General features: G+C 35.7%; 1 pseudogene; it reads left to right on the forward strand.

Moving 5' to 3' along the window:
- The first annotated feature begins 1,737 nt into the window (after positions 1-1,737).
- On the forward strand, positions 1,738-6,758 carry LOC141698344 (TMV resistance protein N-like; annotated as a pseudogene).
- The last annotated feature ends 7,554 nt before the right edge of the window (positions 6,759-14,312 follow it).

Raw genomic sequence — 14,312 nt, forward strand, 5'->3', positions numbered from 1 at the left:
ATTGCTAAAATGGCTATAACCCGGTTAACTTGACCCATGTACACCCTAAGTCAACCTGAAGCAGGCAAGTCAAAGTGACAGAAAAGATTTAACAATTTTATGAGAGGCTGAGATGTACATGTACATCAGGGCAAAGAGGGTGCCACCGCCATGGCTGCAACCGAGTTGCCCCGCCAAGATACAGCTCACTTGCACTCAATTCCCGAGTTAACTCAGAAAAAACAACAATTGACTTATCATCACAGCCTTTCTTTTGTTTATTAAAGGGTCAGTTTGGGATAAATTTAAACTTATACTATTATCCGGGTTTAGTGCATATTATTTGTGCATATTATTTTAGAAATAACATTTAGTTTAGTTCATAATTAAGAGTTAGGTCAATTAAAAGCTAATTTTTTTTTGATGTCATCTTAATTCAAATTCCTTAGTTAAAACCTCCCTGCTACAATAGATTGTTAGACAAACCAGTTAAATTACATTGCTCAGTGCTCACTACTGCAATAGGTTGTTAAACTGTTTCTTAAAAATTTGTATATTTCAGTAATTTGAGCTAGGACATACCACAATTAAAGATCTCAATGATTGTAGATTGGATGAAGAAAATCATGTTTTTTCTGTTCTACTAAGCGTAATACAGTAACGGGTATTCATTCATTGACTGTTTTTTTAATGCTCTGTTGACTAGGTAACCTACATTAAAATGTGACAGTTTTTTAAGCTCCGGAGGTGTTGATGCACTTTATACATTTACTGAGAATATGTGCAATGCATTATATTGCAATCATATTCAAACATCCGTGGACGATTGGAAGTTGAAGTAATCGCAGACACATTGATTTTTAAGTTGTCGTCTTCTCGTGAAACTATGCTTCTTCTATATGATGCCTTGACGAACTTGCAGAGATCAAATCAATGGCATAGATGGCATGTGCAAAGATCAGGGGAGCTGGCTGAGATTTATTCAAATGGCTATAAACCTCCTGAGAATGTATGAGCTTTGTTTTCAAAGACTAGGTAATTTATTGACTCCATTTTCTATCTTGAAATCTTCTGTTAGTTCTCATAAATCAAGTAAAGAATATATTCTGACTACAAATTACCTTGAATATATTTTTTGACACTAAAAAGTATAAAAACATATTTGACTATTTAAATGTTTGGCTTAATTTGACTTTACCAAAGCTTGCTCAGAAAGTCTATTAGGATAAATCCATTGTTGCAGAACAAGTTGTGCATGTTTTTAGGCTTTAGCTTTCAAGTTGCACAAGGTAGAATGCATTGTCTGTTTTGGACAATGACTCTAGGGCATCCAAATTGGTATGAATGAATAAGATTGACACACAAAACAAACTAAATGATTGATTTTCTAAAATTTATTAGAAACATACCCGGCCACAATTAATTATAGCAATGTCAACCATTCTGTTCTCACTAGTTTGACAACATTTTAATTACTCCACTTTGTATAACATTGCAACTAGTTAGTACAAGCAGTTAGTTGACGATTCTGTCCATCCCCTGTTTACTTTCAAAAGACGCTCGACTTTTTAGCATGTACGTCAAAGATTTTTGTGTGAACGTAGCATTTCTCTTATTATTTTGAAACGAAGGAATAACATTTAGCTCACAAGTTGACATAATTTAAAATCTCAAACTAAACAGACCACGGCCCCCATAGAGTTGTCTCTTTTGCTCCACTCCTCAAAGCCTTTATAGCATTTTGTGCATACCAAGTCTTCAAGTTTTAAGGGCCACTAACTCAAACAACACTTATCAACAATGTGAAGCAACGTTTCCATCCATGCCTTCATGTATAAAAATCTACTTGTTTACTCTTATTTTATTTATCTCGCCCTTGATCTTTTCAATTGTTTCTAATCTTCTTACTTCAAATATCCCAGTTGTTGGATCTGTTGAGTGAAGAAATGTCTTCTAGAATATCCTCTTTCTCTTCATATTCATCAGTGTCTTCTAGAAGACCATCTTCGAATCCATATGCAACTCCTACTGGTTACGATGTTTTCTTGAACTTCCATGGTAAGGACACTCGACACAAATTTGTCAGCCACTTGTACAATGCCCTAAATCGTCATGGAGTTCGAACATATAAAGATGACCCTGAGTTACGTAGTGGAGAAGTAATCTCTTCTGCATTGGTACAAGCTATTAAAGAATCCAAGACTTACATTGTTGTCCTCTCAGAAAATTATGCTTCTTCACCTTGGTGCCTTGACGAGCTCGTAGAGATCCTCAATTGTCACAAAACAGTGGAGAGATTGGTTATTCCTGTGTTTTACAGTATTGAGCCATTGGTTGTACGACACCAAATGGAAACATTTGAGAAAGCTTTTATAAAACATAACGCTCGTTTTGAAACAGAGAAAGTGGACAACTGGCGGCGTGTACTTAAAGAAGTTGCGAACTTTTCAGGGAAACACATATCTGAAAACAGGTAACTAAAACATCAGTACAGTAGCCCGGATTTGGCACATATCATGCATCCACATAGTAATAACTTCTAAACATATTAGCTTGGGTTTAGTGTGCACAATTTTTTTTGTACAGGATTAAAATTGGGATTTTTTCATGTGAAATAGTAAGTACACGGCCAACCACTCCCAGATCCAAAGATCCTCCACGCTTACGATATTTTTGGATATAATTATATTTCAGAAAAAAACCTATTTAATGAAGAATTGAAGAGTAAAAAATGAATGTTGATTAGATGATTAAGTTGTTGCCAATGCCTAATATGCTGCCGGTATATTTTTAATCCATGTTATGTAAGTATATAACTAATTTTATCCAGTTATCAATATCTATGTATTTATAAAAATAGAGTTTAATTATTGCAATGCAGGTCTGAAGCTGATATTTTGGATGAAATTGTTGATGAAATTCTACTAGAGATAAATCCCAAGACTTTAAAAGTCGCTGATTATCCAGTTGGGCTGAATTCTCGTGTTGAAGACATAATACGATTGTTAAGCAGTGGCACAAGAGGAATGATTAAGTTTGGTATATATGGAATGGGTGGAGTGGGGAAAACGACTCTTGCCAAAGCTGTTTATAATAAGCTCTTGCGACAAGGAAGCTTTAAAAACAGCTGTTTCCTCGCAGATGTTAGGGAGGTTTCAGGGAAAACAAAAGGCCTGGTTTCTTTACAAGAACAACTTATTAATGATGTTCTTGGGAGTAAGAAAAAAATAGAGGTTCACAATGTTGAACAAGGAATGAAATTCACAAGAGATAGAATATGTTCAGGAAAACTTTTGGTTCTTATTGATGATATACATGAGTATGAACAATTTCAATCACTGGTAGGACCATTTGGTTATGGGAGTCTAGTTGTTATAACTACAAGGGATGAAGAAATACTTGATAAAATTAGGGTTGATCCCAGAAATCGATACAGGGTAAATGAGTTGGATGATCGCGAGTCACTGAAACTGTTCAACAAATATGCATTTGTAAATGGTGGAGGAGACGAGACTTTAGAGGTATTGTCCAAAGACATTCTACGTTTAGCTGGTGGGCTTCCCATGGCTATTAAAATTTTCGGCTCATATTTGTCGACTAAGCCATCTGAGGAGGGATGGAAAGCTTACATCGAGAAACTGCAGCGAAATCCCAACAGTACTATCCAGCAAAAACTTCTAATCAGCTTGGATGCTGTGGAATCGGATGATCATATGCTTAAGAAAGTATTCCTAGACGTTGCTTGTTTTTTCATTGGAAGGAAGAGAGAAGAGGTGGTTAAAATTTTGGAAACTTATTATTCTCTCCCAGATCAGAGTATTGATATTCTAAAAAAACGAAGTTTACTAACTATCAATGATAAAAATGAGTTGAGGATGCATTCTCTGCTTTGGGATATGGCAAAGGAAGTTTCACGTAACAACTATCCTGATGAGCCAGGAAAGCATACTAGATTGTGGGTATTAAATGATATATGCCATGTGTTGAAGAACTGCAAGGTAATTTCTGTAATTTATATCCAAGAATGTTATAGATAAATATGGAACTACTAATAAGAAGAAAAATTGTGTTGAAGAAGCACAAAGAGCAACTATTTCCCTTTTATTTATCTCTTAGCTTAATTTATAAAACAATGGTCATCAACTTTTTCTCCTTGACATATGTGTTAGGGAACAAAAACTATTGAAGGTATCAACTATCATGAGTTTGAATATGAGGATGCATCCAAGAAATTAACATTTCCTGTAGAAACATTTAAAAGGATGAGCAGATTAAGATTTCTTCACCTCCAAGGTGTAAGTCTTACCGGAAGCTTTGAATGCACATTTAAAGATTTGAGGTGGCTATGTTGGGATTGGTATCCTCTGGAGTATTTCCCGCCTGATTTTTACTCAGAAAAACTGGTTATCCTTGAGTTGCCACACAGTAAAATAATATATATGCAGGATCTGAATACGGTAGGTACTTTAAGTATGTTTCTTGCATATCTGACAATTTGTATCACAATTTCTGATTTACGTTTTCTCATTTGCCTTGCAATGGCTTTCGCAGGTTCTTAACACGTTAAAGACGCTAAACATGTCGGATTCTGTAGATTTACGTACAACCCCAGACTTCACGAAATTACCATGTCTCGAAACTTTAAATCTGAAGGGCTGTAAAAGCTTGGAGAAGGTCCACTTTCCGGTTGGAAGTTTGGTGAGGCTTGTTTCCTTAAATTTGACTGGTTGTGTGAAGCTAAGACACTTTTCGGTTGGAAGTTTGGTGAGCCTTGTTTCCTTAAATTTGACTGGTTGTGTGAAGCTAATAAGACTTCCAAATGTTTGCAACTTGACAGCATTGGAAACTTTAAGCATCGATTATTGCAGTAACATGGAAACATTACCTAGAGAATTCGGGAACATAAATTCCCTAAAAGTGCTCAGTGCCGAGGGACTAACTCTTCCAAAATTACCAAATTCGATCGGGGGTCTTAGTAATCTTATTAAGCTGAACTTAATGGATAACAAGAACCTTCAAACTCTTCCTGACACTGTTGGCAATCTGACATCATTACAAATTCTTGATATTTCTGGATGTGGAAAATTAGAAGTATTACCCGATCAACTGTGGTTTCTTACAGGGTTAACGGAGATAAATGCAGGTGGTGCCACTGTTACGAAAACTTCCTGATATAAAACCAAGCCAAATTGCATTATCGTTGCAAAAGTTGGATTTACACGAATGTGATCTCACTGCACTGCCCTCCGGTATCAGTAGGCTGTCAAATCTTGAAGATCTTGATTTAACAGATTGTGTTCATCTATTGTCTATCACAGAACTTCCTCCTAATCTGAAATGTATAGCTGCTGTAGGTTGTATGTCTATGCAAAGATTACCAAATCTATCCAATATGAAACAGTTGGAGGAATTGGACCTTACAGATTGTAGCGGTTTGACTGAGATTCAAGGCTTGAAGGAACTCACATCTATAAGAGTACTTTGTCTGACGGGTTGCAAATCATCTCTTTTAGCATACACTTTCACAAGGCCTCTCTTTCAGGTTGGTTGACCTCAAACTCTTTTAGATATGTATTAGCGTGCTAAAGTTGTTCTTGTTTTGAATATTGTTGCTTTAACGTTCTTAGTTAAATTATGATTCTCAAATTTTTCAATTATATTACACTAGATTGCTACACAACTAAATTCAGGTAACCAAAAAACTCTATTTAAAGTCGCAGCCTTTGAGCTTTTTTTGAACTAAGTAGTCCCTGTTACAGGACATTATTTTGAGCCTAATCATTAAAAAAAATATAGGGAATTTTTACAAGATATTGATTTTTATTATAACACAAGTAGTATTGAATCAAGTAGTCCTTGTTTATAGACTTATATTGAGCCTGATCATGATTGTAGTGGTTTGTCAGTTGTACAATTTTCTGTAAACGGTAGATATTCATGCATGTTCTTGGTAAAACAAAATGAAGATAATTTTTGTTTGCTTAAATTTTGCAACAGGCGTACTGTAAATTTGGCCATTCAGTTCAAATATATGCTGCTATAGCAGAGTTTCCAGACTGGATTAGTCAATTTAGTAATTTCCGGCAGAAAATGTCTATAGATTTGCCGCCAAATATGTCAGACGATTTTTTGGGGATGATTCTTTGCTTCAAACACTTGGGGGATGATTTGTTTCAGGCAGCATATCATTCTGTTAAGAATACAAGAAGTACTTGTATATGGAGGGACAGTTCTGAATTGTTGTACGGAGAAACGCTGATGGTAATAATTCCTGGATCAATCTTTTCTGTCAGGGATGGTGCAAGTAAATTTGAGTTGACAACTACAGATGCAGAAATTTCCGGAACTCTATTACTGTATAAAACTTAAATCATAAAGATAGAAGAGCAGGGCAGCATGCACCACACCACTGTTATTGGAGATTGAAACATTTGAAGAGTGACAAGAACTAATCTCTTTCACATGAAATGTTCAATTTCTTTGTGGCTATGCAATTTAGCTAACTTTTATGTTTATAAATATCATACATATTTAATAAAGATTGACTGATATGGAGGTAAGAGATGAAGATACTTGATAAGTCATATGCTTTGCAACTAAGAGGGTAATTAAATACAAGCTGGTGCACAGGGGCGGACCTGCATATGGGCTAGGGTCCCAACTAAGAAAGTTACCCCTGTCAGATATTTTAGTATTTTTGGAGGCTTGAAAGTTGAAACAATGCATCTTTATTAAATTAATTGTTTCTAGGAGAAAACACCCCCAAGTGTATTGTTAAGTTCAGCTTCCATGTAAGTAATTGTTTTCATAATCAATTTATATTTCTAGAAAATTTTATACTCTGCATAAAAAGTATCTTTAATTTTCAAGACTACAAATCAAAAATAATTTCTTCATAAACTTTACTAAAGTTTAAAATTCTTTTTCTGATAATAATAACACAGTAATTAATTTTAATTTAGTTGTACTTGGCTTTTTCCTTTTATATAGTTTTGTACCAAAAATAATTTTAGTATTATGCTATTCTTTTCCTTCACTTGATCAAGTAATTCTCTTTCATCGTAGATTTAAATTGATTTATGCTAGTGTGATTATTCTTTCTATTATTTCACAAAGTAATAAGAAACAAATTTATTTGGTTTAAATTACATAAATCAAAATTGTATAGGTGGGTTCACTTGGTAAAACAAATAACTAAAACATTAAGTTAAATGTATGTTAGGTAACACACACAGGGGTGAATGTGTTTTTATAATTTTAGGCTTTTCTTGAAAGATAACGGTTGAACTAAATAAATTAAATCTTATATAGAAAAGTGTTCATGCAGAAGTTAAACTTGCACAAAATAAAGAACACAAATCTTCAAAATTCACTTAAATTTTGTATTAAAAATTAAGATGCTTTACTACAAAATTTCTAAGCTCTTCGAAGTTAAAGAGCTCAGCTTCTTCTCGAGAGTGTTACAAGAATTTTTTGATCTAAATTATTATTACTTATAACTAGAGGACCAGTGTTAATTTTATAGCTCAGTTAACTGCTGGTTTACACAGTGGATAATAACCATGCTATTAACTTTTCTAAACTATCACTTGTCATTTCTATTTATAGAAAAACACATATTCCATTTCTGGCTTAGCATATCTTTAGCATCCTGTGTTTACTTTAATCCTCCTCTGTTAGTTAATCTTTGTCATTGATCTTGCACACACTTCAGACTGCTTTTTGTAGACTTGTCAATTCGGCTGTTGGATTGTTTGTTGATTGTTTATCTTGGATATTGAACTGATCTACAATTCTGTACTTTGAGACTGTACTTCGAGATCTCCAGTTTGATTCATTTGAACACTTGATATCTCGATAAGTACAAAGGCTTATCAAGATCTCTAGTACTCCATAATGAGTTTGGCTTGTAGAGGTCTTCAGCTTATCGAGATCTCTAGTCTTCATAACTTCACTTGACTTGTAGATATCTCTGAGTTCTCGAATGGATATAGACTTGTCGATAACTCTGAGTTCTCTAGTGAATGAATGACTTGTCGATATCTTTTTGAGTTCTCGAGTAGCTTTCCTGAATTTTCTACTCCCGGTGGATATTGCTTATCCATTGAGTAGATATTACTCATCCGTCGAGTAGATGTATAGCTTATCCGTCGAGTAGATGTTATTCATCCATCGAGTGTATATATAGCTCATCCGTCGAGTAGATATTGCTTATCCGTCGGTACTCTCTGGAGTTTGAATGACTTCTCGATAAGTCATTTTGGAGTTCTCGAATGACTTCTCTATAACATTAAGTCTGTGACTTGTAGAGATCTTGACTTAGAACATTTTTCTCCAAACAGATTTATTTAACTACAAACTTCTTCAAAATTCTTCTGAGGCATGATCTTCTTGATCTTCTTCTAGATAGAATCCTTAGGCTTGATACTGTTTTAGGAAAAAGACTCCAGTCTGCTCCTTTGCATTTTTATAGACTTTACGTGTTATAAGTACAGAATACAAATTTAGATAACAATATAACTTACTTAGGGTTGACAAGTTGTCTTAGTCTTGTTAAAGTACAGGCATGTCTTTTACAACAATCTCCCCCAATTTGTGAGAAGATTGCTTCACACAAATTCATGTCTGTTAACAAGACTAACCCCAAGTTTAAAATTGATGGAAGATAAGATTAAAACATAAAGCTTGATAAAATTACAACTTGTACAACATAAGATTCACCAAGTTGCAGGATTACAGGAATCAGGTAAAGACAGTTTTTACATCTGCTTCTTCTCTAAGTTTATCCTTCAAGTGATCAAGAATTTCAAGTTATTCTATGATGTGTTCCACTTAGAGCTTCCACAAGTTTTTGCCTTGCTGCCTTAGGATATCCTTGGTCCAGATACTCTAAATTGAATCTTGAGAATCCACCAACTTTAATGTTTAGAAATCTACCATCTTTAGAAATTCTGGTCATTCATTTTGCTTTCAACTCTTCTGATCTTTTTATAAACATATTTATTTCTTCATCATGTTTCCTTCTTCTTTCTTCAGCTTCTGCCTTATCTCTTTTCTTTGTTTCCTCCCTTTCAATCAACCATTCAGCCAAAGATGATCTCCAAGTTCTTGTAACAGTGTCCTTACCTTTTAACAAACTTAGCACTCTCTTAATTTCTGCATGAGTCAAAGAATCCATTAAGTCTTTGTTTAGAAGAGGGAATGTACCATTCTTAAAATAGACTATAACTTCTCTCAGTGATACAACCCAGACTTTGACAATTTCCTCAGCTGAATTTTGGAAATGATCTTCATCTGTGATGCACCAATTTAGAGGTAGAAAGTCAGATTCTTTAAAGCAATTATAGATGGCCCTTTTAGTGACTTCCACTTTCTTTACAGGCTTGACTTTCTTAGGCTTTCTTCCCACAGATTTGAGATTGAATTTTAGTGAAGGTTTGGCTAAAGGTAGGGTTATTATTTTCTTGAATTTTGTGAGGCTTGAGGTGATTGGAATAATTTGGAAGGAGTTGGCAGTTTGTCTGTAAAGAAATTTTGGCTTAGGTATTTGGGAAGGTTTGATGTTAGAGACAGTTGATGTTGTGAGTTGAGCTGAGATTTGAGGTGGTTGTGTTTGGATATTTAGGGTTGTTTGAGTTTTTGAGTCATCGTGAGGTTTTCTGCTCTTCCTTTCCCCTTTTCTCCTCGTGCCTTCATCTTTCTTGTCATTCTCGTTCTTCTCTCCACCCCTGCATCCAGATGGCTTAGTAGACTGACTTGAATTTAAGCCAGAAGAATTTTGGTCATCTTTCTTCTGCTCATCATCATCCAAATCATATTTGTTAATTTTTGTTTTGGGCAAGTTTGCTTCTGCATTATCCAGATATCTTCTCAACAGTTTTATCATCTCCTCATCTTTAACAGTCTTGTTCCTTTTTACTTTCAGCTCAGTTTCAAGAGTCATGATGAGCCTTTTGTTTGCCATGACACACTATTTAGGAACTTGAAAATGTTTGAAATGTATGCCACTCCCTTGCTAGGCTGTAGATAAGCTTCTGGGAAAGCAGCTACTTGTGCATTCTTCAATTCTGTTAGAAAGAGAGTATCTTCATGAATCACAATTTTGACTTTGCTTATCAAAACATCTAATTCAGATGCCCTCCTAGAGATAAGATAGTTACGGGACACCTGTATACATCTGTCTACCCCTGAGTCATTGATGTTGACCACTATCCTTCTTTCCTTGAAATTGTCTTTAGTTACCAAGATCACTCTTATTGAGTTTATTGTCCTGTCCAATGCTTTCTTGTAGGTGAAGAAATTGTTATTGAGAGAAACTCTGAGTGCCTTAAGCAGTTCATCAAATTCTCTGCTTTGACTGGGACCCTCAGCTGCTTTAAAAAGTCTCTCCATTCCAATATCAATTTTTTGACTTAAACTTTCTTCAACACTTTGGACTTGTTGAGATGACCTTGACTGTGCCAACCTATCCTCTATCTCCCCCTTAGTCTTGTTGACAGGCATGAGAAGGGGAGTAGGGATTTCAGGTCTTACTTGTTCAGGAAAAGAGGGTAGTGGTATGTTGAGTTTACCCATGATGGCTCCTAAAGCTATGAAATTTTGTATTTGAAGATGCTTATGGGAGTCCTCCAGAGTTTGGATGTCTAATTATTGGCTCTTGACAAGAGATGTCAAAGCCTGAACTTGTGCAGTAAGAGAGGAGTTGGAGTCTTGCAATGCTGTGACTTGATCCTGTAGAGACTGAATGTGCAAATTTGTTGAGGTGGATCCAGGCTGATAAGAGCTGCTAGAGGTGCCAAAGTGTTCTTCTACAGCCTCTTTGATCCCTTCCATTAGCAATGTTGAAGGTTTATATCTGCTCTGGTGAAGTTGATCCAGCTGAATCTTGGACACATTTGAGTGAGTAATTTGTTGCTGGATCACTGTATGGAGATTTGTGAAGGATAGTTTGAGATTTTTGACTTCCTTCTCAATAGAGCCAAGATCTATCCTAGCCATTTGCTCAGAAAAATGCTTGAATTTCGAAGAGATCTGCTCTTGGGATGGTATGATCATGTTCATTTTCTCATTCACCAGTTTTTTGATTCTGTCTTCATGACCAGTGAGCTTGATTTCAAGAGCCTTACCAAACAGATGAAATGCTTTGAGCTGAGCTTTGTATACATCTGTAATGGCATCATAGACAACTTCTGGACTCAAGTCTTTTACATTGCTGCTCGGAATAGTAACATACTCTTCTCTAAATCTGGACAAAACTTGATTCATCTCCAAGGAAAAGTCCTCAGATGCATCCACATTCCCATCTGGCTCCGCATCATTGATAATTTTCTCCTTTTGCTCCTCAACTTCTTCATTATAAGCAAGCATAATGCCTTGGTAATCTTGGTTGCTTATGTTTGAAGTTAAAAGATGCTGTGAAATTTTTGTCAGTCCAGAGATTTGCTCTACTAGTAGATCATCTACAGGAGTTGGTTGAGAGGCAGATTCTTGTAGCCACTGAGAGAGTATATGAGGTTGTTGAGGTTGAGAGCTTGATGGTTCATCAGAAACTCCTGTGACTGAAATCACAGTTTGACTCACAGATTTCTCTGTGGTTATGACAGTGTGTTGTCCTCCATTTGTAGTGGGAACCTCCAATTGAATTGGAGGGGATTTGACTGGGTTACTGTCATGTGCACCAGTCTCAAACCCTTGTGTGTCTTGCAACACACTGGAACTTGAATGTGCTAAGCTTACCTCCCCTATTACAGGATCATGGGCAATTGTACTCCTAGCTTCAATTGCAGAGGCAATTTCTGCTAGGGTTGAGGAACCTCCAATTGAATTGGAGAGGATTTAGATAGCTCCCCCTCAGGAGTACTACCCTCAACCCTTTCAGTCTGTGAGGACTGTTTTGTACATGAAGGTGCATTAGAGGTATCCAAGGGGTCTTCAGTAAAGACTGATGAACCCCCCATGTTTGTGATGGTGTCATCAAGGTCTACCCTGGCATGTAGCCTCTCACCATCTGAATGAGATGTCTGGGTGGTGAGCAATGCTTCTTGAGCTAAGTCACTTAATTTTCGGTGCACTTGAGAAATGGAGTCAAGTGGAATTGGAATGTAAGAAATATTAGATAAAAGAAATTGTTGCTCAGTTGTGAGTGTTGATAGCTCCCCCTGAATAAATGAGGGAGCTTTAAGAGATGTGCTCTCACAGTGAGTGCCTTCCTTGTTTCTCCTACCATACACTTCAATTGCTTCTTGTGCAGGCTGTGCAGACTCAGTCCTGGTTGTTTTTACAACTGCATCCTGTTGAGAGGATGTAGAGGAAGATAGAGTGGTCAACTCAGTTTGTTTACTTTTTTGGATCTTTTGACCAGAGGTGGTACTCTTTCAACTTTCTCCTCACCACTCTCATTTAGCACAACTAGGTTTATCCCCTTTCTCTTCTTTTTACTGACCTCACCTTTTTGAGAAGATGAGGTAGTTGGTTTTCTAGCTTCTAAAGGTTGTGAAAGAATGGTTGCAGCTTGGGAAGATCCCTGTTGGTGATCCCGTGTTTGTACTTCCACAGGTTCAGGAATCTTAGCTGTACTAGATTGTGCATTTGATCTCATGTCAGGCATAGGATAAAGATAAGTCCTAAATCTTTCCAACATAAATGGAGTGATTTTCAGACTTACATTGACCTTATTCTTCGTAGTAAGTGAGCCAAATATTATCTTGGACACTTGCTTACAATTTCCTATCTTAGTACTATCTATACCATTCAACAGATGTATGTCAGCTGCTTTATTATTTAAAGTGGACATAATAAATCTAGGAAAGAATATTTCCTTACCTCTAGCTGTTAGGGGCATAATCAGCCTGGTTGCAAGTTCTTCCAGGATCAGTCTACCAACATTCAGGTGTCTGTTCTGGGCAATTGAATACACCAGCTTTTGCACAACACTTAATATATTGTCATATCCAGTTTTTCTGCAAGTAAAGGCCCTTACTACATAGTCAAAGATGAATGACCACTCCTTCCTTAGATTGGTTCTGTTTAAGCTTGACAGGTTGATTCTCCCACCATAATTAATGAAGTCCATAAATTCAGTCAGCTCATCAGGAGATGGCACCTCCACCATATTCTCAATTGGCAGTCCCAAAGCTCTATTCATATCTTGATCATTGAATTCTATTTGTTGGCCTCCAATTGTGCATGTCACCACCAGAGAGAGAGAATTATTATTAACATCAGTTATCATTACAGCTGTAGTCCAGAAATCATGCAGCACATCTAGATATAGTACTGGATTTGCAGTCAAGGCACCTGCAAGATAGGATTTAGACATCAGTTTTACAAACCCCTTGAAACTATCAGGAGCTTGGTTTGCATTAGTAAAAGCAAGATAATTAGTTCCTTTCTTCGAGATAGATGCCCTAGCAACATTTTAAGCCATAGTTGATTGATGAGAATGAATGGGTAGGAAAGATTTATGAGAAAGAGTGAAAAACGAGAGAGAAAACGGTTATGAATTGAAAGCTAGGTCACTTTAGATCTCGAAAGCTGTAAGTAAGTATGTATCGAGAATTCTGGCTATTTATAGTGAAAGTAGATGACTTGTCGAGAACTCAAAAATAGACATTTGGAGTTGTCTATCGAGAAGTCATTTAAAGAAGTGAAGTACATGTAGAGAAGTCATTTTAAATTACTCTTATAGAGATCTCAAACTTGACTTATCGAAATGCCAAATAAATACCCAGTTTGTCCAAAAGTGGACTGAATTAATTCTAACTTTTATTTGAATAAATTTTCCAAAGGTAATTTACCAAAATAATTTACCAGTTTAAATTATTTCAGTTCTGAGTTATTGATAAGTCAAGAATTGTACTTGTAGAGAACTCTGTGAATGAACATTATTAGAGAACTCTACAAGGACTTGTCGATAAGTCATTTTAAACTTATCGAGAAGTCAGTTAGTTGTCTTATCGAGGACTCACTCGAGAAGTCCTAAAATGACTTATCGAGAAGTCAATTTATACTTATCGAGAACTTAGTTTGCTAGATATTTTTTGTTATTGTAATTCTGCCTTGAGTTAATTTTACATATTAAGGATGTAAAAGTATCTTTAATTTTCAAGACTACAAATCAAAAATAATTTCTTCATAAACTTTACTAAAGTTTAAAATTCTTTTTCTGATAATAATAACACAGTAATTAATTTTAATTTAGTTGTACTTGGCTTTTTCCTTTTATATAGTTTTGTACCAAAAATAATTTTAGTATTATGCTATTCTTTTCCTTCACTTGATCAAGTAATTCTCTTTCATCGTAGATTTAAATTGATTTATGCTAGTGTGATTAT

Source organism: Apium graveolens, chromosome 11 (genome assembly GCF_009905375.1).
Source record: "Apium graveolens cultivar Ventura chromosome 11, ASM990537v1, whole genome shotgun sequence".
NCBI classification, from domain to species: domain Eukaryota; kingdom Viridiplantae; phylum Streptophyta; class Magnoliopsida; order Apiales; family Apiaceae; genus Apium; species Apium graveolens.